The following is a 25,133-nucleotide window of genomic DNA, read 5'->3' as shown; positions in this document are numbered from 1 at the left end:
AAAAAAAGGGCAAGATAATGTTAACTGCATAATCGCATTTTCTTCACTACGGATACATATATGTCTTACTGAATAAATAGCATTGGTTTACCAATAAACTGCACATTTCACATTTTAACAGTCGATTTTAGTTTAATTTTTAAGTTTATATAACACTGTACTGTGTTTATATGGTCACATCCATTTAAATATATTACTTCCAGTCTATAAAACTTTCTGTCAGGAAGTCCAGGACCAAGTTGCAAAGAGTGGTGTTCAGACCAAGCCCACATGTTTAAAAATGTCAATGTTAGCATGGTAATGCTAACATGCTAACGTCAAAAATGCTAACAGGGCGTGGCCACGATGTGTCATGTGAAATATTCTTCATCTCATATTTCTTTGAAGTTCTTGATCTCTTGGTGTTCTTTAATGTTACAGTTTAAACATTTCCAGTACCCAGAAATACCCGGCCATTGTTCCATATGTTGAAGAACCATGCAAGTTGCTTCATTATAACAAAAAAAAAACTTTAAGTTGCGAGTTTCCCAATGTTATAGACTAAAAATGAAGAACCCTATTGAAAATATTACTTTAAATGATACTGACGTTAACCGTCAGTAGAACAGGCGTTTCAAGCGATGGAAGAAAGCGAAATCAGAGAACAGGCGTTTCAAGCGATGGAAGAAAAATATCAAGCACAAATTTACTAAAGCGCATTCATTATTTGCTGTGTTTTTACAAGCCATAAGTGAGCGTCCTGACTTAGTGCTGCATTTGTATAGAAAACACAACAGAATTCTTAATTTCCTGCCAGTTTTCTTCCTCTTTTAGTACACTTTCACTTTTATGTCATCCTGTTCAAGCGTCACTACCTTTTCTCATATTGCGTTACACCACTCAGCACCTCCGGAGGGACGATGGCCATGTCCCCATGTCAACTAGTTCCTGCAAACATATAAAAAGATTATGCTGCAAATAAAACCATTGATGACAGCCAAGACTGACAACATATTTGTTATATTTGGTATAGTCTATACAGAATAAGTGGAGGCAATCAGGACAGGCATCTTTACTTCTGAACCTCAGGTTAGTCCTCCCTGACAAGCTTAACCAGGACTGATGCGACCAGTAATTTTTCACTGAACTGGCCAACAACATGGCGACTGCTCGCTCAACCTCCGACTCTTCGTGACTATCATTACTATTTATGGTTAAGAAATTAAAATGGCAAGATAATTTAACTGCATAATCGAATGGTATTACAGATGTTGAAAGATCTGAGCCTCTCAGAAAGTACAGCCTGCTCTGTCCTTTCTTTTAGAGGGCCATTGTGTTAACTGACCAGTCCAGTTTATTATCTAAATGCTCTCCTAGGTATTTGTACTCATGGGGTTTGTTCCTTATGCTGAAGAACCATGCAAGTTTCTTATGTATTTGTGACAATAGAATTCATCTAAATATGAACTTTTCCCAATTTTGAATAGTTGGAAAATGGAAAAACTTTACAAATAACATTAAATCAGATGTTGAAGTCAACTGCCTCCCCAATATAAAACAAGGTTTTAGAGTTTCCAGGTAACAAGTCCCCTATGGGTGGGACCACCAGGTACCAGACAGGTGTTCCATATCAGCCTCATCTTAATATGAACCCAAGAACCCAGATGAACAACAATCACCCTGATTTACCCGCCATCATGAAAAATCCTCAGACCAACATGGACCTCGCTGGCTTTTATGTTTAAGAGGTCAATCTAGATTATTAGTTATATTGTGTCACGTTCGTGCACCCCCTCCCCCCAACACACTCAGCTTCCCCCATAGTATTAGACTGTGTGTCCGTGTCTGCGTGTTATGTCGTGTAGCCCTGTGTGCCCTGGTAAGTCCAAATTCCCTAGTGTGCACTGGACGTGTCTCTTATCACAGTACTGGGTCATGGTTTCCTCAACACGTTCCCTCCCCAGGCTCCTTCGGCACGATAGTGATCCTCATGGGATAACAAGCGTCAGGTGCGGCTGGTTACGTCTAATCCGCCTCGTTATAAAAGACCCGCTTAATCCAGAGTCTACAGAGCGATTCTCCAATGCGACATACAGAGTCTTATCCCCTTTTTCTGGCTGTGGAGTGAGGTTTGTTTATTTATTTATTTATTTGTTTGTTTGTTTGTTTGTTAAATGTCTAAGACCTCGGTGGAGTCTCACGACCCTGCCTGACGTCTCACACAGAAGCGATCGTGAGGGAGGACTTGCCAAATCGAGTGGGACTCCGCCCCTTCCCTCTGTTCAGCGCACAGCGTGGTGGCTTGGTTTATTTTTATTTTTTTTTTAAACATTTCCCTGACTTTTTGTTTCGTTGTAAATAAACTGTACTTCCCCTGACACCTTGCCGTCCATCATCCTTCCCCAGCATGACAGAAGAATCGCTCTCATTAAAAAGATGGATGGCTCGTCAGTGCCATTGCCATTGATCACTCCCCCACCACCCTGGAGGAAGTGGTGGCAGCACATCACCAACAGTTGGGTCTGCTGACCAACTCCTTGGCAGAAGTGGTGGCACAGAGGGACCAGATCACTGCACTCACCACAGCAGTCCAGGAGCTGGTGGGTACTTTCAGGCCCCGGGTTGGAGCGACGGGAGGCGACAGACGGTCACCATCCCTGGTGGCGATGCAAGTCGCTTCATCCAGTGTGGAGTGGGAGGAGAGGAGGCGGCGTCTCCACACAGGGGCTTGTCTTCGCTATGGGAGTCGAGATCATTGGAGGGACAGCTGCCAACGCCGCCCCCGGTCGGATGGGTCAAGAGAGGAAGGTTCTCTGCCCTACTAACTGTGGACAGTTCCTTATTCAGGTGTCTGTGCGTGTTGCTGACCATCCTTGTGTTTCTCTCCCTGCTCTTGTAGACTCTGGATCCGCGGGTAATTTCATCACACGGTCTATTGTGTCTACCTGTCATATCCCTCTGCACCCATCCTCTGCAGTCCCCGATCTCTGTACAAGCCCTGGATGGGCGACCGTTGGGAGACGAACCTTTATCAGTAGTAACCGACCCCCTTTTTGTTTCTATCCCCCCTTTTCATTCAGAGAAGATATAATTTATGGTTTTACCCCAGCCCCCCACCAACTAATATTAGGTCTGGTCCCGTATTTATTCATTGTCCGAACCGGAGCAGCGGGCAATGGAGGACTACGTGGCCAAGGCCCTGCGTCAGGATTATATTAGGCTTTCATGCTCTCCCACCTCCGCCAGTTTCTTTTTCGTGAAGAAGGACGGGGGTCTGCGGCCATGCATTAACTACTGGGGGCTCAATGAGATCACAAGGATGTATACATACCCTCTTCCACTGATTCCCGTTACCATCGAGCGGCTCCGGGGGGGGCAAAGCTTGACCTCCAGAGTGCCTACAATCTGGTGCGCATTCGAGCGGGAGATGAATGGGAAAACTGCGTTTAGCACCGCGTCGGGGCATTACAAGTATAGGGTGATGCCCTGTGGGCTTTGGGGTGGTGTATATAGATGACATCTTGGTGTTCTCCAAAACCCAGACGGAACACCTCCAGCGTGTGAGGGCGGTCCTCTCCTGCTTGCTTGCGCATCAGTTGTATGTGAAGGCTGAGAAGTGCTCGTTCTTCATGAAGGAGGTGGCATTTCTTGATTATCACATAAGCTCAGCGGGAATCGCTATGGAGGAACCCAAGGTAATCGCGGGGAGTGGCGCCACTTGCTGGAAGGAGTGCAACATCCCTTTGAGGTCATTACTGAATCTCGAATACATCCGGAGGCGAAACATCTGAACTCTCATCAGGCGCGGTGGACTTTGTTCTCCCGTTTCTCGTTCAAAATTACCTACCAGACGCACTCTCCCGACAGTATTCTGCAGGCGAGGTCGTAAAAGAACCTGCTCCCATTCTGCCCCCTTCCATGATTGTTGCCCCGGTCATGTTGGACCTCGACGAGGAGATTGTTCAGGAGACCCGGAACCACCCGGCCCCTCCTGGATGTCCTCCGGATAAAACCTATGTACCGGAGCACTTTCGTGGGAGGGTGATAGAATGGGCCCACACGACACCAGCTACTGGGCATCCGGGCATTCGCAGAGTGGTGGCCAGGAAGTATTGGTGGCCTTCTTTGCAGAAGGATGTGCAGACCAGCGTCTCCTCCTGTGCTGTTTGTGTCCACGTAGCCTATCCGCCTGGAAATTAATGCCTCTTCCCGTACCAGTAAAGACCGTGGTCTCACATAGCAGTGGATTTCGTGACTGATCTGCTACACTACGGTTCTTGGTGGTCGTGGATTGATTGTCGAAGGGGTGTAAATTTGTACCGTTTCGGTCCCTCCCTTCTGCCCTCCAGGTGGCTGAGGCCCTATTCCAACACCTCTTTTGGTTCTATGGCATCCGAGAGGACATCCTCTCTGACCGTGGCCCCCAATTTACCTCCCGGGTGTGGAAGGCATTCTTTAAGAGGCTAGGAGTTGCTGTTGCTGTATCACCAACAGGCAAACGGGCAGGCAGAGAGGATGGTGCAGGAGCTAAGCAGGTTTTTAAGGGCGTACTGCCGGTACAATCAACACTATTGGGCAGAGAACCTCGTGTGGGCAGAACTTACGCCCAGAACTTCCTGCGTCACTCCGCCACATGCCTGACTCCTTTCCAGTGCCTGCTTGGGCACCAGCCTCCTCTGTGTCCCTGGGATGGGGAGCTGTCTGGCGTTGCTCGTGTGGACGAGTGGTTCCGGCAGGCTGACCAGGTCTGGGAAGGGCCACATATGCCGGGTAAATCGGGGGCGACAAATTCAACCACATTTAAACTCTCATTCCATTCATCCTCCTCTCCTCCACTCCTCTTTTCATCCTTCAATTCTCCAATTCACCCCCATGCATTTCAAAGATCAACAATGGTCACACTTTCAGCCTTCAAACCACAGCACGTTTCACCCATTTAAAGCACTCTGTTCAAGGTCAAACATAGTTTTACAGAAACAAAGCTGAAAACACATTCAATTTCAATTGGATACTGTTAGAAATTATGTTCTTACGCATTTCACAGTGTTAGACAGATTTTGATGGGAAAGAAGAGAAAGTGTGTTTTTCAAGGTCAAACATAGTTTTACAGAAACAAAGCTGAAAACATATGAAATTTCTAATTTTCTTTAAGGATACTGTTATACTGTTACTTGTCTGAACCAAGTCCACATAGCATAAACTAGCAAAATAAACTCTTTTGGGCAATTTTGCTTTTGGCAATCTGGTAAAGCAATGCTATTTATTCAGTAAGATATATATGTATCCTTAGTGAAGAAAATGCGATTATGCAGTTAACATTATCTTGCCCTTTCATTTACTAATTATAAATAGTAATGATAGTCGTGAAGAGTTGGAGGTTCGTCACAAACAAATTTTTTCCACATTTTAGAAAATATGGGCTCCATGTGTTCCACGAATGTAAATGGAACACATTGAATGAGAAGGTGTGTCCAGACTTTTGGCCAGTACTGTACATAAAGCAAAAGGTGATTAAAATAGTAAAACAAAAGATACTTATTAAGTGGACTTGTGAAATTGAGTGATAACCTACTATCAGTATCTCAATAATGTAACTAATAAACAAGCTTGAATGAACAACCACTTAAAACAGAAAAGCCAGTGAGGTCCATGGAGGTCCGGATGTTTTTCACGACGCCGGGTAAATCGGAGGCGACTTTTGCACAAATTCAACCACATTTAAACTCTCATTCCATTCATCCCCCTCTCCTACACTCCTCTTTTCATCCTTCAATTCTCCAATTCACCCCCATGCATTTCAAAGATCAACAATGGTCACACTTTCAGCCTTCAAACCACAGCACGTTTCACCCATTTAAAGCACTCTGTTCAAGGTCAAACATAGTTTTACAGAAACAAAGCTGAAAACTCATGAAATTTCAGATTTTCTTTAATGATACTGTTAGTTTATGATGTTCATAAGTATTTCAAAGTGTTAGATGTTTAACATGTTGATGGGAAAGTGTTTTTTCAAAAGAATATGTGGGCTTGGTCTGAACCAATTCCACATAGCATAAATTAGCAAAATAAACTCTTTTGGGCAATTTTGCTTTTGGCAATCTGGTAAAGCAATGCGATTTATTCAGTAAGACATATATGTATCCGTAGTGAAGAAAATGCGATTATGCAGTTATATCTTGCCCTTTTTTTTATTAATCATAAATAGTAATGATAGTCGTGAAGAGTTGGAGGTTCGTCATGGGGACACATGTGTCCAACATCCCTCCAGAGCTGCTGAATGGTGGCACACAATATGAGAGGAGGTACCAACATTATAGTGAAAGGAAATCAAAGGAAGAATATTGCCATTATAATGTTGCATACAATTAAAATGAAAACAAATGTTTTCCACATTTTAGAAAATATGGGCTTCATTTTTTTCCTCCAGCGCTTGAACTTCCCATTCTTGGAATTTTTTGGGGAGGGGTAGCTAACTTCGGTCTCATATAAAGTAGTAGTTGTATTAAGATTATCCATTCTTAATCTACAACATTAGGTAAAATTGAATCTTAAATGCATTTTATTTGTCGTAATGAAGAAACTCGCATGATTCTTCAAAATATGGAACAATGCTCAGCCAACGGGGAGGCAGGTGACGATGTAATTCTTGGTTCTGGAAATCTTTAAAGACTAAACTCTAACGTTAAAGAACATCAAGAGATCAGGAACTTCAAAGAAATATGAGATGAAGAATTTTATAAAGAAGATGAAGAGATCTGGATTTGGTGTTAAAGATAATGAAATGTCTTAACATACAGTACAGGTCAAAAGTTTGGACGACACCTTCTCATTCAGTGTGTTTTCTTTATTTTCATGACCATTTACGTTGGTAGATTTTCACTGAAGGCATCAAAACTATGAATGAACACATGTGGAGTTATGTACTTAACAAAACGTGGAGACCTGAACCCAATCGAGATGGTTTGGGGTGAGCTGGACCGCAGAGTGAAGGCAAAGGGACCAACAAGTGCTAAACACCTCTGGGAACTCCTTCAAGACTGTTGGAAAAGCATTTCAGGTGACGACCTCTTGAAGCTCACAGAGAGAATGCCAAGAGTGTACAAAGCAGTAATCAGAGCAAAGTTACACTGTAAAATTTTTCGTTGTGAATTTACAGTAAATAATTGGATAAATTTTGCATGACTTTCACAGTAAGGATTACAGCAATATACTGTGAAATATATTCACAGCAATTTACTGTAATTTTATATCTGTGATATTACAATGCATTGTTGTAAAAGCACAACTGTATATTGTAACTCCACAGCTTCAATGACAAAGCAATTACTGTGATATTACTGTACATTACTGGGGAATTACAACCTTTTGCTGTACATCATTACAACAAGGCCCTGTACTTTTACAGTGTGTACTGTGAAAGTAATGTACAAGTTGACAATAATTTACTGTGAATTTACAATGTACACTGTGGAAGTCATGCTAAAATTGTCCAGTAACTTACTGTAAAAGTAATGCAGATGAAGCTTCCATTTACTGTGAATTTACAATCATTGTACAATTAACCCCCTCCCCCCAACAAACAACTCTGAGGTAAAGTCAATGTTAGCCCAATGGCATATTTATTAAAAAATAAATATTTTTCAATGTACAGGTACATTACAGTACACATACACAAAATGCAGACAAATTGTGCAAACTTGCAATTCAACTACCTGTCTCACAACTATTCACATAGCTGTGTCACAATAACAATAATGGACAGCCTTAATGGCAAGATAAGAGAGCAAGGGAGAGAGCGATGAAGGAATGTCGTAAACGGGTCAGGCGCTCCTCTCAATCTCAAACATAATGAGTCCACACACAACTGCATTGTGTAAAAATCTTGTAGTGCAAAGTTGTCTTGAAAAATTACAAAAAGAACAAGGCTACTCAAAACTGAGCTTGACAACTACCGCTGCAAAAAAAAAAAAAAAAACTATGATGCCCACTTAAAGTCAATAAGTTTCCTCAAAAGAGTGCTCACATGAGGGTTCATTGTTGTCCGCTTCTTGGTCTTTGAGCCTCTTTCAGGGTGATGCCCAGGAAGCACCTGTTAATAAGCAAAGATTTCAGTTTTAAATAGACTTACAGTATATATTGCAGACAGCATTAGTGCTTTTTCCCCCCCACATCAAACCTTAATAGATTTATAATCCAAACTTGTTAGATCTTACTCTCACCATACTTTTTCGTTAGCCATTTTTAGCCAAGGTGTCTCAGGTGAGGTTTGCCTCATAATAATAACAATAATAATAATAATAACTAGAAGCCAAAATTCCAGGGGAAATTTTGATGGGTCTGTCCGGGCATTGGTCACAGCTGCGGGCATGGGATTTTTAAAATGGGGCTTCTTTACTGTGGTACTGCAGTATCACTTCAAAGAAGTTTTATTTACAAATCCGTTGTTTCGCGCATTTACACTTTTTTGTTTTCCCAAATTTGTGCATGATCCGTAAGTCAGACGGCGATGATCTACGATACGTCAAATCGTCGGCCTTGGCGAGATCTACGAGACGACATCAATATCTTCTTTGTATGTCAAACCGTCTAGACACAAACTCCAAAAAAGTCCAATTTTGGGCTAGAATAATAAACGCGTTCCGAAAACGCTTTTTCGCTAATTGCGCGCGGACCGTAAATCCGGCCGAGCCGAGCCATACGTCAAACCGTGCGTAACGACAAGCCGCACGATTTGATATGAGATTCGTGTGTGTGCTGTGAAGCGTTTCATCGCAAATTCTTGGAAACCAGATTTTTTCACACTTTTAATGTTTTGGACGTGATTTGTGGCCCTCCTGTAATCCCCAAAGAAGCAACCAATACGTCATTGTGTGTGGAGAGGTCTGACCACTCCGTTGTTTCTTTACGTTTGACGGTCTTCGCGTGGCGGTCTTTAACGTGAGACATGTTCTTTTTTGCCATTCATAGCACAATAATAAATGGTCTGTCTTCCTGACAGACCCAACTAGAAGCCAAAATTCCAGGGGAAATTTTGATGGGTCTGTCCGGGCATTGGTCACAGCTGCGGGCCTGGAATTTGTAAAATGGGGCTTCTTTACTGTGGTACTGCAGTATCACTTCAAAGAAGTTTTATTTTACAAATCCGTTGTTTCTTTACGTTTGACGGTCTTCGCGTGGCGGTCTTTAACGTTCTTTAATGTTCTTTTTTGCCATTCTCAGCACAATAATAAATGGTCTGTCTTCCTGACAGACCCAATAACAATAATAATTTAGCATAATATTAAAAAAATTATTTATGATCATTTATTTCTGCATCTTGGTGCATCCCTAATTTTAAGTTGATTTTAATTGTGTTCACATTAAAAGAAAAAATAATTATCATGTCACATATTGCACCTTAATTTGTTTTTATATAAAATGAGTCTTGAGTTGAATGCTTTTTAACGGGCAAAAAATACTTAAATAACTAAATGGAGAGTTAAATTTGTCTTGTCTTTTTTCTTTTTTTGCCAATCCGGACATTGATCCGATCCGTGACTTAAAACCATGATCCGATCCGTGACTTAAAACCACGATCCGATCCGAACCATTATTATTTATTTTTTTTTATCCGTTGCACCACTAGTAACAATACTATTGGGGACAGTTATAACTCAGAAGTTGGAGCAAGTCGTCTCATGACTGAAGGGTCAGCAGTTTGATTCCCTGTTGTGACTGTTTAAATAGTCCTATCCCACAGAAGTTATGTTACAGTGTAAAAGTGTAGTAAACATAGGTGTATTTTATCAAACTAATTAAGGTCAAGGTATTTAGTGTACCACAACCATACATGCCAGAGAGCCAATATGCACAATATCAGCACCCTGGCTCAGCTAAATCCTAAATGGAATATAAAAAGGCCATAATCACAGTTAATTACACCTGTGTTTACTACACTATTAACATCGCAACATGCTTGCTGTGAAAAGGGTCCATGTCAAAGTGTCAATAAAGTAGTCAAGAGAAAAGTATGTTTTGTCCTGTTTCAGGGTTATTCATGGTCATATACAATGCTTTTAAACAAACATTGACGGACTTTGCATGTATATTGTCACATACCCGTATTGGTCAACAGGGCCTCTTACCAGTCTGGCCTCTCCTGCCATTCCCGTACACGGTCTTCTTTCTCTGCGGTGTTCAGCAAGAGTGTTATTCCTGTTTTTGTACTACACTCTTGTTTTTACTTCCGTAAGTTTTGACATCCGTCTCCAGCAATATCACAGTGCTTGCCAATGTCGCCAAATGATTTTGGATGGCTCCTGAAAATGTGGGTGGGATAATTAGAAAACATGTCAGGATTGTGGCACTTACGACAAAAACAATGTTTCTCACCACACTGTGGCACATGGCTCTGGTTGTGTTGCGGTCAAGCTGCATTATTTGGTCCACGAGCACGATCACGAAGGCCTTTCTCTCGTCTGGCAATGGTCTTTCTTCTTTTTCCACTCTAAGTCGAATGGCTGATGACACCTGGTCCCAGTTGAGACGAAAGTCAACATGCCATGGTACGCCAGGCGGTGAAGTGCTTGACGTGTTTGGGGCAGTGCATGGAGGGCTGGGCAACAGTTGATTTGGAGACTGGAATGTTATGTTTGGAGAACTTGGAGTTGAGGAACTTGGAGCACTTGGATCAGGAGCAGAGACCAACTCCGTATTAAGTAACAAGTCCTAGAAGGCACAAAAACAATTTATTAAATAGGATAGGGCAAGATGTAGGGCTATGGGTCAATAGGCTGTGTGCTTAACTGTAGTCCTGCTCCAGTACTTCCTGGAGGAAGCACACACATTGGTTTCCTGTCAGCACTATTGGATGAAGCAATTTGAATTCATTCACGGAAGTGCCATTTGTTCGAATGTGACATAATGGGTGGGGAGAACGCAGAAGTGTCCATTGACTCATTGCTCTGATAATGCCACTTAAAAAACAATAGTTAAAATAACAGGCCAATACACTATTGGAATTACAAACTCATCATAACAGGGTCTGATTGTATTTCACTGCTATTGTTATTAAGTTTGGAAATGCATGCAAGTAATAAGCATCAGCTGCATTCACATCTATGTATTTCCAGATGTGAAAACAGCAGCAGTGAAAAACAGCCCAGTTTTGAGGAGTTTGTAATTCCAATTATTATTTTTTTATGCCTATTATACATTCCCCCAACCCATTACAACACACTGAACAAATGCCACACACATGAATAAAGTCTATAAGCTGTGCCGCACACCTGAGATTAATCACTTCATCCAATAGTATCTGACAGGTAATAAACAGTTATACTGTAGTCCCAAGTCCTGGTGTCTACCAGTTGTGCCAATGTTCTAAGGCCCTAGTTCAGTGACATGAAAGAGTGAAAAGTGTAATGGGTGAACAGATGAATTTACCGTCCTTGATGCCCTTCATTAACTTCCGACTTTGGATAGGTTTGAGGTATTTCACCAGATCCCTCTCCTCCACCATGGTCAGATCTTCAATAGACTCGACCTCAAGCTCATCCAGCATGGTGGTAAGAAGGTCATCAGGGAGACCAGGCATTTGTGGTTCATTATGTTCCTCGGCAGCCTCTGAATATGACTGACTGGGTCCTGGCAACGGCTATGTAAAGTCATCTAAAACTGAATTCTCTGCACACCTATGTTTTCTGGAAATATGTGAAGCAAAAGTAATCACGTGTGTGAACTTGCAATCACAACCTCTAAATGGACATCTAGTTTCCATTCCTCCCCTTATGTGCATCTTCAAATGCTTAATAAGAGAGGCCAAAGTGTAACACTTAAATGCATAAGCCTCAAGCAGACATTTCAAGGGTGTGTCAGGTGGTATAGCTGATGTGCCAGGCAGTATAGGCCCAGCAGCCTGCAGGTAGGACCTATGCTGCCTATACATATGAATTTGCAGTCCTGTGTGTTTTCTGTACCTCCGTGAGCAGATAGGCACCCCACACTGGTAGTGATAATTGGGGCCATTGCTGTGCAGTTTTGTGTGCTGAACATAGTCACACACATTCTCAGACACATGCTCACAGCCAACGAATTTACAGTTGAACATTGTGGTGCATGTTAACTAGTCACATACCTAATCTATTTCTCCTTACTCTTAGCCTGGCACTGAACAGGAGGGTAGCCTCACCGTCTGATGACCTGGAAAGAAAAGAATAGAAAAAGGAGAAATTACACAAAGGCAACCAACAATAAGAATTTCAGTTTGAATTTCATGTCAAACAAACGGTAGTAGATAACGTGATTACCGGTAATCTCAATAAAAGAAACACTGCAAATAAATAGATACAAAGGAAGTAAATTACCGGTGTAACACTCCCACTAAACTTGTTTTTACAATGACCAGAATTTAGAGAGCCCACCACCAGATTCACCTATGTATCATACAAGGGATGAGTTTAAGTGTAAGTTACAAAGCACATTTAATTTTGTCTAGGGTTATGATCTCGCACAGTGTCGAAGAGGCTCAGGCTAGCATGTTGCAATGCGCTACTGCTGTATGCAATTAACCTCCCTTGCACTAATTTATAATTCACTTCCCATGTAACCTTATATCTTTGGTCCCAGCTCCTATACCATAATTTAGAAGTGAAACTCACAGAAAACCACAACACATGAAATCACAGGTACAATGGAACTATATATCACGACTGAACATTTATTTCCATACCCCACAATTATACCAGGGAAAAACCCACACCACATAAACATTAAAACAATAACCCAAATAAAATAAAATACCCGGGTATTAAATGATCACAGTCTTGGTACCTTTCACGTTGGAACGCTTGGTGAAGCTCAAACTGGTGGACAATATGTGTGTTGAGTCTACTCACAACTTCCTCCAGTACTGTACCCACGATCCGCTGCACTTCTGCCGGCTGCAGAATAAACCCTTCGTCGGTGCAGTTCTTAATGTACCCGTGACGCTCCTCGCGTGGTCCATGGTCTCCGCAGAACCGGGACGTCCCGCGTCCCGCTGGTTTCCCGGTCTCTGCCACGTGCACAGTTGCAACACAAGTCCGTGCACTTCTGACCTGTATAGCAATTGCTATTTTTCCAAAAAGTCGGAAAACCTCCGCCGTGCACAATGCACCCTCATGCATGAAAATATTTTAACTCTCGAATGAATAAAACATATATACATGTGCATGCACTTGCTCTCTTAACTCAAAACGTGTAAATTCGCTAACTAAATTGCGGGTAAAAACTAAGAAAAAAACTGGCGCCACCACGTTGTCTCCTGTCTCTTCTCTCCGACTCTTCCTGTCACATGCTCTCTATCCCACTCTATGATAAGACAGCACAAAATAAACTCTGCATACCATTGTACAGTTTAAACAAGAAATAACATATTATATTGAACATATAATGAAACGAAAATACACTTGCTGTACACCACATCCCTGTTATCTTTCTTCTCAAATCACTTACATCGAACTGAGGGCACTACATATGCAGCAAAACACTTACATGTACCGCCGCAGGCTCTCACTCTAGAGCAGACTAGACCCCGAGAACGAACACGAATACAACAGGTAGTACTGAGTCCGGAACGAGCACACAACTGACCAGCATCCTCCAGTTCAGCTTCAAATCCAACATGGGCTACATGGCCTAACCATGAAACAGATGGAAAAATACACGTTGCGACAATAAACACTGGCTCAGTCATGTTGTAACTAGGATATCCGCTGGATTTTTTTAATGGACCGTTTGAATTGAAGTTATGTAATAACCGTTAACGGTTAGCCCTGCTAATCCATGATAACCTTGACTAATTACAGAAATGTGCACACATAAATAGTAATGTTTGGCCCATCATTGGTTTTATAAACTTAACAAACACCAGGTATGTCTAAACGGTGATAGTGACATGAAAAATTATTAGCGAAACTGTCGTCATTACGAACTACTATTAGCAAATGCTGTGAGAGAACTTTCAACAATTCCGGGCACTTGCTAACAAAATGTGAACTGTGTCATGCGATAAACGTTCATTTGAAAGTAAATATTGTTATCATATTAAAATAGCATGGATGCTGCAAACATGTATGCTGCTCACCTTCTCCATTCAGCCCGGAAGAGAAGAGGGACACGATGGCGCCTTCAGTTTAAAACAGTTCGGTTATGTCATGTGACTTCCCAAGGCATATTTCAATACAATATTTCACTGTAATAATACTGTTTAATGCTGTGAAATCCTTATTTTTTTTCACTGTGTTGCTGTGATATTACAGACCTTGTTGTGATATAACAGCAGGTTTTAGATTGCAAGATTTTACTGTAAAATAAGAGTTAAATGCTGTAAAATCCACGGATACTGTAGTTTTTACATGTATTCATTGGGATATTACAGGGAAACTTAATTACAAGAAGTTACTGTAAAATAATACTGTTAATTATTGTGAAATGCTGGTAATTTCTAACAGTGTATGTACTTTGTTAAGTACATAACTCCACATGCGTTCATTCATAGTTTTTATGCCTTCAGTGAGAATCCACGAATGTAAATGGTCATGAAAATAAAGAAAACACATTGAATGAGAAGGTGTGTCCAAACTTTTGGCCTGTACTGTACATAAAGCAAAAGGTGACTAAAATAGTAAAACAAAAGATACCAATTAAGTGGAATTGTGAAATTGAGTGAAACTTCGGTCTCATATAAAGTAGTAGTTGTATTAAGATTATCCATTCTTGTCATGATCCGGACCGGCAGGGGTTACTCCGGATCCGGAGTCCGGACCGGAGTTTCACGTTCGTCTCGTGTAATGTTCCCTGATCGTGTTCACCTGGTGTATATTTATATAATTGTATAAAACTATCCTGTTCAAGTCTGTTCGCCGTCGGGTCACTGTGCGTGTAGATGTTCCCCTGTCTTGTGAAGTCTGTATTAAACCCCTGTCCTGTGATCGTGCGAATGCGTCCTCCTTCATGCCATGTCCAGCCCACCCGTCACAATTCTTAATCTACAACATTAGGTAAAATTGAATATTAAATGCATTTTATTTGTCATAATGAAGAAACTCGCATGATTCTTCAAAATATGGAACAATGCTCAGCCAACGGGGAGGCAGGTGACGATGTAATTCTTGGTTCTGGAAATCTTTAAAGACTAAACTCTAACGTTAAAGAACATCAAGAGGTCAGGAACTTAAAAGAAATATGAGATGAAGAATTTTATAAAGAAGATGAAGAGCTGTGGATTTGGATGAAATGTCTTAACATACAGTACAGGTCAAAAGTTTGGACACACCATCTCATTCAATGTGTTTTCTTTATTTTCATGACCATTTACATTGGTAGATGTACATAAATCCACATGTGTTCATTCATAGTTTTATGCCTTCAGTGAGAATCTACCAATGTAAATGGCCATGAAAATAAAGAAAACACATTGAATGAGATGGTGTGTCCAAACTTTTGGCCTGTACTATATGTACTTAACAAAAACTCACCCCAAACCATCTCAATTGGGTTCAGGTCCTGTGACTGTGGAGGCCAGGTCTCCATTACATTTACATTTACATATACAGCATTTATCAAACGCCCTTATCCAGAGCGACTTACAATCAGTAGTTACAGGGACAGTCTCCCTGGAGCAACTTAGGGTTAAGTGTCTTGCTCAGGGACACAATGGCAGTAAGTGGGATTCGAACCCGGGTCTTCTGGTTCATAGGCGAGTGTGTTACCCACTAGGCTACTACCACCCTCTCCACTTTTTGTTAAGCACATAAATGGTCATGAAAATAAAGAAAACACATTGAATGAGAAGGGGTGTCCAAACTTTTGGCCTGTACTGTACATACTCACACATATGGACAATCCAGAGTTGCCAATCAACCTAGTGTACATGCTTATGGGTGGTGGGATCCAGAGAAGCCGGATAAAAGACCAGGGGACCATGCAAACTCCACTCATAATGTCTGAGTTGGGATTTAGCCTTACAACGTTGGAGGCCATATGCAACACTAATCACAACTGGATCTTTAATTGAACACCACTAGTTCAAACTAAATAAATGACAAATTTATCAGCATTCATGTCTAACACTTTATTTGACATCTGCATGTAGATTTTCGAACCAAAAGCAACTTTTTTACATATTTAAAACCCAATAACCCTTAAAACATATAGCCACTTGTATCTTTAAAAATGAAATAGTTTACCACTGAGAAAACATTTTCACATGTTCACCACCACTTTACCGCAGACCTGCCTCTGAGTAGCGCAGTGACTCAACACTTTACTGATATAGCTGAAAACTGATATGCAAATCAGGATCACAGGTGGTTTGTTAGAATAATGGGATGGAAAACATTTTTAGATTCTCAGGGGAGAATATATACATGTGCCTGTTGCAAATTGGCACTTTATAAATTAATACAATGAAAAACCTGGACTTTTGTCAGACACCAGCAAGACAAGTTATGTAGGCAAAAATCAATAATCAGGTCAGATAATTAGTGTGATTACTAGACCAATTTTATCCAACTGGATGGTCTGACAGCATCACCATGTCTGTGATCATGACTAACACAAACCATCGGCTGTTTCCAGCACAGTCAGCTGAACTAGTAGTGAAGATTGACATTTTTTGTTTGTTTGTTTCTTACGTGTCCAGTTTTCAGCATCACTGTGTCCCTCAAATCTTCCCAAGACTTGTCTTCTCTGCCGCTGTACTCTGAATACTAATTTGAGAGCTTAGTGATTTGAACTGTATTAGCGGGCTGCATTGAAAGAAAGCGTGTTCTCTTTGCCCATTACCACAGGTAGGTTACTATGGTTACCTCAGGCGAGTTAACACATCACACTCTGTCATTTTCTTCAGAACACTCATGTGCGCGGGAACACTCTGCTGCTCTCAGCAGTGCCAAAACAAATCTGGAATATGTTACCTTAGTTTATTGGCTTCCTCGGAGAACAGAGAACATGCGTTAGTCTGTACCTTGTAAAGTGGAAAATTGTACCTTAAATTCCAATAACAAGCTCACTTTCGTCAGTTGAGGACAACTAAAGTTAAGTGATTGTCATTGTGATACACAGCAGCACAGCACACGGTGCACACAGTGAAATGTGTCCTCTGCATTTAACCATCACCCTTAGTGAGCAGTGGGCAGCCATGACAGGCATCCGGGGAGCAGTGAAGCAACAAATCATGTTTTCTATAGGGGACAATAGTGTTCATCTCATAATGCATAGCTGAAAAAATATCTATGAAAAATCTATAAATCTATAAAAGCAACGAGAATAATCTTTAAAACTAGAAACAAAAATTCCAGAAGAAATTTTGATGGGCCTGTCCGGGCGTTTTTCGTAGGAGCGCGGGCATAACCTCCTGACCTGGTCTCAGCTGTGAAATCAGGCGTGTTATTAAAGTATCGGATAAAGCAGGCAGTGATGTGAAATTTGTTGACGTTTAGAACATGTTGAAAAGACGTGGCCAAGGTGCTTCAGATTAAATTTGGTGTTGTTTGGAGCATGTTTAAAAATTAGCATGTTAGCATGCTAATGCTAGCATGCTAACATAAAAAACGCTAACAGGGTGTGGCCAAGATGCGTCACTGTAAATTTGGTGACTTTTGGACAATGTCGAAAAAATGTGCATGTTAGCTCAAGGTGTAACATGTTAGTGCCCGAAGGACAGGGCGTCCCTAATGAAATGGCCGAAGGACCGGGCATCCCTAATAAAGTAGCCGAAGGACAGAGCGTCCCTAATAAAGTGGCCGAAGGACAGGGCGTCCCTAATGAAGTGGCAGAAGGACAAGGCGTCCCTAATAAAGCGGCCAAAGTACCGGGCGTCCCTAATTAAGGACAGGGCGTCCATAATAAAGCGGCCGAAGGACTGGTCGTCCCTAACAAAGTGGCTGAAGGACAGGGCGTCCCTAATGAAGTGGCCGAAGGACAGGTCGTCCCTAATGAAGTGCCCGAAGGACAGGGCGTCCCTAATAAAGCAGGCAAAGAACCGGGCGGTCTTAATAATGTGGCTGATTGGCATCCTAAAGAAGCTTCTGGTTTAAGATTCCATTGAATTACAGTGCTGTCAATGCTGCTGTACCAGTACCCCTTGTAGGGCCCCCTTTGCTGGCAATGACACAGTAGCAGTACCACTTAAAAGGGGCCCCATTTTACAGATGCTACCAATGCTAAAATTAGCATTCAATGCATTCTAATGGGCAAATGACCCTGTTTGAGCGTTAATAGCCCGGCCACGCCCAGTCCGATCGCTTATAAAAGTAAAACTCACACAATAGTACTAATTTTTGATATGTAGCACGCCGGTGTGCGTGCTTCGGTACGACCCACATTAAGTGCCGAAAAAAAGTCTGAAATAAAAAAAATGAAAAAACTAGAAACCAAAATTCCAAGAGAAATTTTGACGGGCCTGTCCGGGCGTAGGAGAGCGGGCATAACCTCCTGAGCTGGTCTCAGCTGTGAAATCAAGTGTTATTAAAATATCCGATAGAGCAGGCAGTGATTTGTTGACGTTTAGAACATGTTGAAAAGATAGCATGTTAGCATGTTAATTCTAGCATGCTAACATAAAAAATGTTAACAGGGCGTGGCCAAGGTGCATCACATTAAATTTGGTGTTGTTTGGAGCATGTTTAAAAAGTAACATGTTAGCATGCTAATGCTAGCACGCTAACATAAAAAACGCTAACAGGGCATGGCCAAGATGCATCATCTTAAATTTGGTGACGTTTGGAGCATGTTTAAAAATAATCATGTTAGCATGCTAATGTTAGCATGCAAACCTTAAAAAAAAAGCAAACAGGGCGTGTCCAAGATGCATCACGTTAAATTTGGTGACATTTAGAGCATTTTTAAAAATTAGCATGTTAGCATGCTAATACTAGCATGTTAACATAAAAAAACACTAACAGGGTGTGGCCAAGATGCGTCACTGTAAATTTGGTGACGTTTGGAGCAAGTTTAAAAATGAACATGTTAGCATGCTAATGCTAATATGCTAACATCAAAATCACTAAGAGGGCATGTCTTTGATGCGTCAAGTTAAATTTGGTGACGTTTAGAGCATGTTTAAAAATTAGCATGTTAATGTTAGCATGCTAACATAAAAAATGCTAACAGGGCGTGGCCAAGATGCGTCATGTTAAATTTGGTGACGTTTGGACCATGTCAAAAAAAATTGCATGTTAGCATGCTAATACTAGCATGTTAACATAAAAAACACTAACAGGGTGTGGCCAAGATGCGTCACTGTAAATTTGGTGACGTTTGGAGCAAGTTTAAAAATGAACATGTTAGCATGCTAATGCTAGCATGCTAACATCAAAAACACTAAGAGGGCATGTCTTAGATGCGTCACGTTAAATTTGGTGACGTTTAGAGCATGTTTAATAATTAGCATGTTAATGCTAGCATGCTAACATCAAAAATGCTAACAGGGCGTGGCCAAGATGCGTCATGTTAAAAAAATTTGCATGTTAGATCAAGGCGTAGCATTTTAGTGGCCGAAAGACAGGGTGTCCCTAATAAAGTGGCCGAAGGACAATGCGTCCCTAATGAAGTGGCCGAAGGACAGGGCGATCCTAATAAAGTGGACAAAGGACAGGGCGTCCCTAATAAAGTGGCCGAAAGAAAGGTCGTCCCTAATAAAGCGGACCAGGCTGTCTTAATAATGTGTTTGATTGGCATACTAATGAAGCTGTTGGTTTGAGATTCCATTGAATTACAGTGCTGGCGCTGCTGCTGTATCAGTACCCCTTGTAGGACCCCCTTTGCTGGCAATGACACAGTAGCAGTACCACTTAAAAGGGGCCCCATTTTACCAATGATACCAGTGCTTAAATTAGCATTCAAAACATTTCAATGGGAAATGACCCTGTTTGAGCGTTAATAGCTCGGCCACGCCCAGTCCGATTGCTTATAAAAGTAATATCACACCTCACACAATAAAGTACAAATTTTTGATATGTAGCACGCCGCTGTGCATGCTTCGGTACGACCCGCTTAAAAGCGCCCCCATTTTACAAATGCTACCAATGCTAAAACTAGCATTCAATACATTTCAATAGGAAATGACCCTGTTTGAGCGTTAATTGCTCGGCCACGCCCAGTCCGAATCGCTTATAAAAGTAATAGCACACCTCACACAATAAAGTACACATTTTTTATATAGAGCACCCTGGTGTGCGTGATTCAGTACGACCCGCATTAAGTGCCGAAAAAAGGCTGAAGTAATAAATAATAAATACTTTTTTTTTTTTTACCCATTGACACTTTTTTGTTTTTTAAAATTTGTGCATGATTCGTAAATCAGACAGAGACAAACCATATGTCAAAACATCGGTCTTGGTGAGCTCTACGAGACAACGTGAAAAACTTTTTTGTATGAAAAACCATCTGGACACAAAGTCCAAAAAAGTCCAATTTTGGACTAGGATAATAAACGCGTTCCAAAAACACTTTTTGGGGAATTGCGCGCAGACCGTAAATCCGACCGAGCCAAGCCATATGTCAAACCGTAGAAAAATCTTGAGAATGCTGTGAACCGTGTCATCGAAAATTCTAAGAAACCAGATTTTTTCACACTTTTAATGGTTTGGTCATGATTTGTGGCCCTCCTGTAGTCCCCAATGAAGCAACCATATGTCATTTTGTGCGTTTCAAGGTCTTAGTGTGGCAGCCACAAATGTACGGCATGGCTTTTTTGCTTTTTTCCTTATTTTCCAGGTTTTCTTGACCCCTGTTGGGTGTGGCAACACATCCAATAAATCAGATTGTATGACTCGGCGAGGCCTTTGGCAGCCTTCAATGTAACACATGTCCTATTTTGCCTTTTTTCCCAGTTTTCCATGTTTTTCCGGGTTTTCCAAACCCCCGTCGTCCCATATGTCAGAACGTAGGACTCGGTGAGGCCTTTGGCCTCGCCTCGATTTTCGGGTCGCTAGCTTCAGCGGTTAGCCTCAGGGAGCCAAAAACGTGTTCCCAGCACAATAGTAAATGGTCTGTCATTCTGACAGGCCCAAATAAAAGGTCTGTCATATTGAGTGTCACATAAGGAAGTGCCATTAGAGCGGCCTGCTTGGAGTGGAATGTTAAAGACAGTCATATATTGTGATCCTTCCTTAGGTGGAATCAAACACAAAAGACAGGATATTAACTGTACTACACTGGGGAATATTTTTAAATTACTTATTTAATTACAAATTAATTAGATCCACCACCGATCCCAACGCCTGCCAGTCGCATCTCCTGGCTCCCTGGAGCTCATTTCCTCTCCAGTGTGCTGCTCGCCCTTTTCACTTCTACTGGTGGCCTAACAGTTAAGGAAGCGCCCCCGTAATCAGAAGGTTGCCGGTTCAAATCCCGATCCACCAAGGTTCCACTGAGGTGCCACTGAGCAAAGTACCGTCCCCACACACTGCTCCCCGGGCGCCTGTCATGGCTGCCCACTGCTCACTCAGGGTGATGGGTTAAATGCAGAGGACACATTTCACTGTGTGCTGTGTATGACAAGTGACAATCACTTCACTTTATCTTTTTTACTTTTTCTTTTGACTACGCTTCACGCAGACTCTTTTGGATTTGCCCATTTGCCTGCCATTTGGACACCAGCCCAGTCCTTCTGTTCCTCTGACCTTCTCTTTGTGATTCCACCATGTGGTCCCTCGGGCCAACACCCGCTGCTGAGCTCCTACAGTCCGGCTCTCCCCAACCTCAAGCCAGACTAAGCGCCCCTGTTCCTTATATCCAGCCCACCTCTTCTAACAAGTCTGCTAATGCCCCTCCAACCCTTCCTGTAACACTAGTTGTCACGGTGGCCGGACATGGCGAGGAAGGAGGACTCATACGCACAACGTCATGAGAAAGATGTATCCTTGACAAGGCAAGCCGTTTTCTAGAATGAGGACAAGAATACAAATATTTTCTGACATCAGGGGTCTAATCAGATTGCTCCAATCTTTTCATAAACTTAAAATCTTAATAATTCACATGCATTTCTGCATATGTGATATGCGTGATTATGCAGTAATGGCCTCATGTGTCAGTAAGATGCAGTCCTCCCAAGGGCATTTTATTAAAAAAACACTTTAATTAGAATGCTCTTGACGGAATAATTTCAATTGTTTCATGACGACTATGAAGATTTAATGGCTTGGCAGGGGTTATTCTGAATAAATCACAAGAGCGAGAGCCACTATCCACATGCAAGTCAAATGCATACTGTATTTCATATGATGCATGTGGTTATGGCAGCAAATGTACCAAAATGCATTTCCAGATATGGGGTTGGGAAAACCTTTGCTGTGTCATGGAAAGAGTGTCCGAATATTCTGGAAGAAAATCTACAAATTATTTGAGTCTGTGTGAGCCTACATAGCAAAAAAAAAAAGATTCTAATGAAAACCTATATAAAAACCTAAGGGAGGAAAAGAGGAAAATATTATATTCAGTTTTGGACAGACCTATTGAAGTTCCACATGAATAGCGTGAAAATGTATAAAGCATGAAAGGGAACTATTTAGTATACAATGTGCATGGGTCTGACCACTCATGTGACTTGTGAATAATTTTCATGATCCGATCCGGCAGGGGTTACTCCGGGTCCGGAGTTCGGACCGGAGTTTCATGTTGGTCCTGTGTAATGTTCCCTGATTGTTATCACCTGTGTATCATTGTATAAAACTATCCTGTTCGTGTCTGTTCGCCGTTACGTCATTGTTTGGTGATGTTCCCCAGTCCTGTTTATTACGTATTAAATCCCTGTCCTGTGATGTTGTGTGTACGTGTCCTCCTTCCTCGCCATGTCCAGCCAATAATGTGACATAACGTGACAATAATGTTTTTGCTCTTCTGACGAGAAATGGATGCAAATGCCGTATTTCATTGTGCACACATAATATCCAATACAATTTTAATAATAATAATGTGTCCTGGGTTCCTCCCACCATCCAAGGGCTTGCACTCTGCCAAGGGTTCCTGACCCATCTGTTCATGGATGAGATCTGGTACCCTTGTCCCTGATGTGAATTAATAGGATATGGATACTGAGTGAGAGAGTGAGTGAATAATAATAATAGTAAAGTGACTGTCATGGTGAAACACTGCAGCACACACCACGGTGACACAACAAAATGTGTCCTCTACTTTTAACCATCACCCTTGGTGAGCAGTGGGCAGCCATGACAGGCACCCAGGGAGCAGAGTGTGGGGACGGTGCTTTGCTCAGTGGCACCTTGGCAGGCCACCACTGCCCCAGACAGAGGTAATAATAATGATCTCAAAAGTCCAATTAGATTTCTGAATTTGCTTTCAGTCCAGTCAGTGGCATACATTTATCATATTATTGTTTGATTAATTTTTGCATTTTGTTAGTGTATTTGACACCTGATCCCGATATATGTCATAGTTCTGAATCTTTTATTAGAGAAACCATTGCCAATTTTTTTGGCTAGAAAGAGTTCAAAGCCAGATCCATCCTCAGATCCACCATGAAGTGCACACTGAATGATCACACTGAATGATCATTCGTGACATCATTCGTTATACAGTTATGGCGGAGTTTTTTTTTTAAATACATATTATCCCTTCAGGATGGACAGTATTTCTTGACAGGTGGCATGACAGCAGAACACAAGAAATTATTCATTTAGAGAGGGTTAGGGTTAGAGTTAGTTACCCATCTATGTAAAAAATACAATTAACATTTAACAGATATTTAACTTGAATAAAAAAAATAGAAGATTGGAGTTCCATCATACACTTGCAATCTTCTAAAATGCGTATTTTCTAGCATGTCTCCAATGATTATGAAACATGTCTTCCATCTTTTCCAATCACAAAGAATAAAACCACATAGAGCGTGCGAACTTCATCCAACCTGTCTTGATTATGTAAGGGTGCCGTGTCCTTTTGTTGCAGAGGAACATTCTGGCACAGGTGATGACGATGATGGTGAGCCACGCGGGCCTTCATCTCAACAATGGCACAATTGCCTTGCATAGCCTTGAGTTTCCCCTTCTAAAGCTTGTGCAGGGCAGTGAAATTTTTCAATTTGCCACTGTCTGTAAGCACATTCACTCGGCTGCTCGGAAAGTCAATAAATGCTCCATCTGCCCATGACCTTGCAGGCTCCTCAGTGCCCTTCAGGATACCGAGAGCTGGAGCACAGACAAGGAGGAAGAGAGAGGCGAAGAAAAAAAACTCTTCTATTTCGCACTTATACAGAGACTCAAGGCTGAGCAAAACAAGGCGAGAGAGGAGAATCGTGACTGGTGATATGCTGTCTACCAGTGTGTTCAGAGAACATGCACGTGACGTGCCACCCAAAACCCATTTTGGGATGGGTGAAGCAAAAATGGAACTGAGTTTAATAGCACTGTTAGCTTTTGCTGTTGTTGTTGGATTGTATGGTTCACTTTAACTTCAAAATGGTGAAAACAAGTAAATAAATGGCAGTTACAGTGTTAGAAAATGTCATAACTTCTGGTTTGTTAACAGAACTGCAATTCCAGCAGAATTGAAATTTGCACTTTGATCTTATCTTTTTCTTAAAGTGGAGAGACAGATGGAAAAAGTATATAACATAATGAGTCAATTTATTTTATGCTATTTTCTCATGTGTGGAGAAAGTAATCACATGCATTGTCCATGTGTGATTTTTGGCCAGTTTTTTTTCCACACAAACTGCCTTTAATTTTTGAATGTTCCATGGGCCTCTTTTGTGAACTCTAATCTTCAGATTTTTCCATAGATATTTAGTTGGATTCTAGTCAGGTGACTGATTGGGCCATTCTAGCAGCTTAATTTTCATTCTCTGAAACCAATTTTGAGTTATATATGGGATCATTGTCTTGTTTAAATGTCTGCCCTGTCATTTTCAATTCAAATTCAAATTTTATTTGTCACATACACAGTCATACACAGTATGATGTGCAGTGAAATGCTTTTTGCAACTGCTACAGACCACAGTATTGCAAATGTTGCAAGTAAACAATGAACCAATATGCAAATATTGCAAACATAACAAAATATTACACTTTTACGTCTTTAACATAAAATATGTGTAACTGGTGGGGTGAAGGTGTGCAAATGAGTTACAGTTTTTTTTTTTTTTTTTTTTTTTACAATGTTTAAAGAAAGGA

At 41.4% G+C, this 25,133-nt stretch overlaps 1 long non-coding RNA gene across 1 annotated transcript; it reads right to left on the bottom strand.

The window, feature by feature from the left end:
• Positions 1 to 7,958: 7,958 nt before the first annotated feature.
• On the bottom strand, positions 7,959 to 12,273 carry LOC114801210 (uncharacterized). Its single transcript, XR_003751468.1, has 5 exons — positions 12,095 to 12,273; positions 11,404 to 11,660; positions 10,351 to 10,686; positions 10,104 to 10,277; positions 7,959 to 8,068 (listed from the first exon to the last, which is right to left on the bottom strand). It is a non-coding gene; the product is annotated as an uncharacterized LOC114801210 (long non-coding RNA).
• Positions 12,274 to 25,133: the final 12,860 nt, after the last annotated feature.

Source organism: Denticeps clupeoides, chromosome 12 (assembly GCF_900700375.1).
Source record: "Denticeps clupeoides chromosome 12, fDenClu1.1, whole genome shotgun sequence".
Classification (NCBI taxonomy): domain Eukaryota; kingdom Metazoa; phylum Chordata; class Actinopteri; order Clupeiformes; family Denticipitidae; genus Denticeps; species Denticeps clupeoides.
The sequence above is the reverse complement of the archived record's forward strand: the minus strand, read 5'-3'. Positions and strand labels throughout refer to the sequence as shown.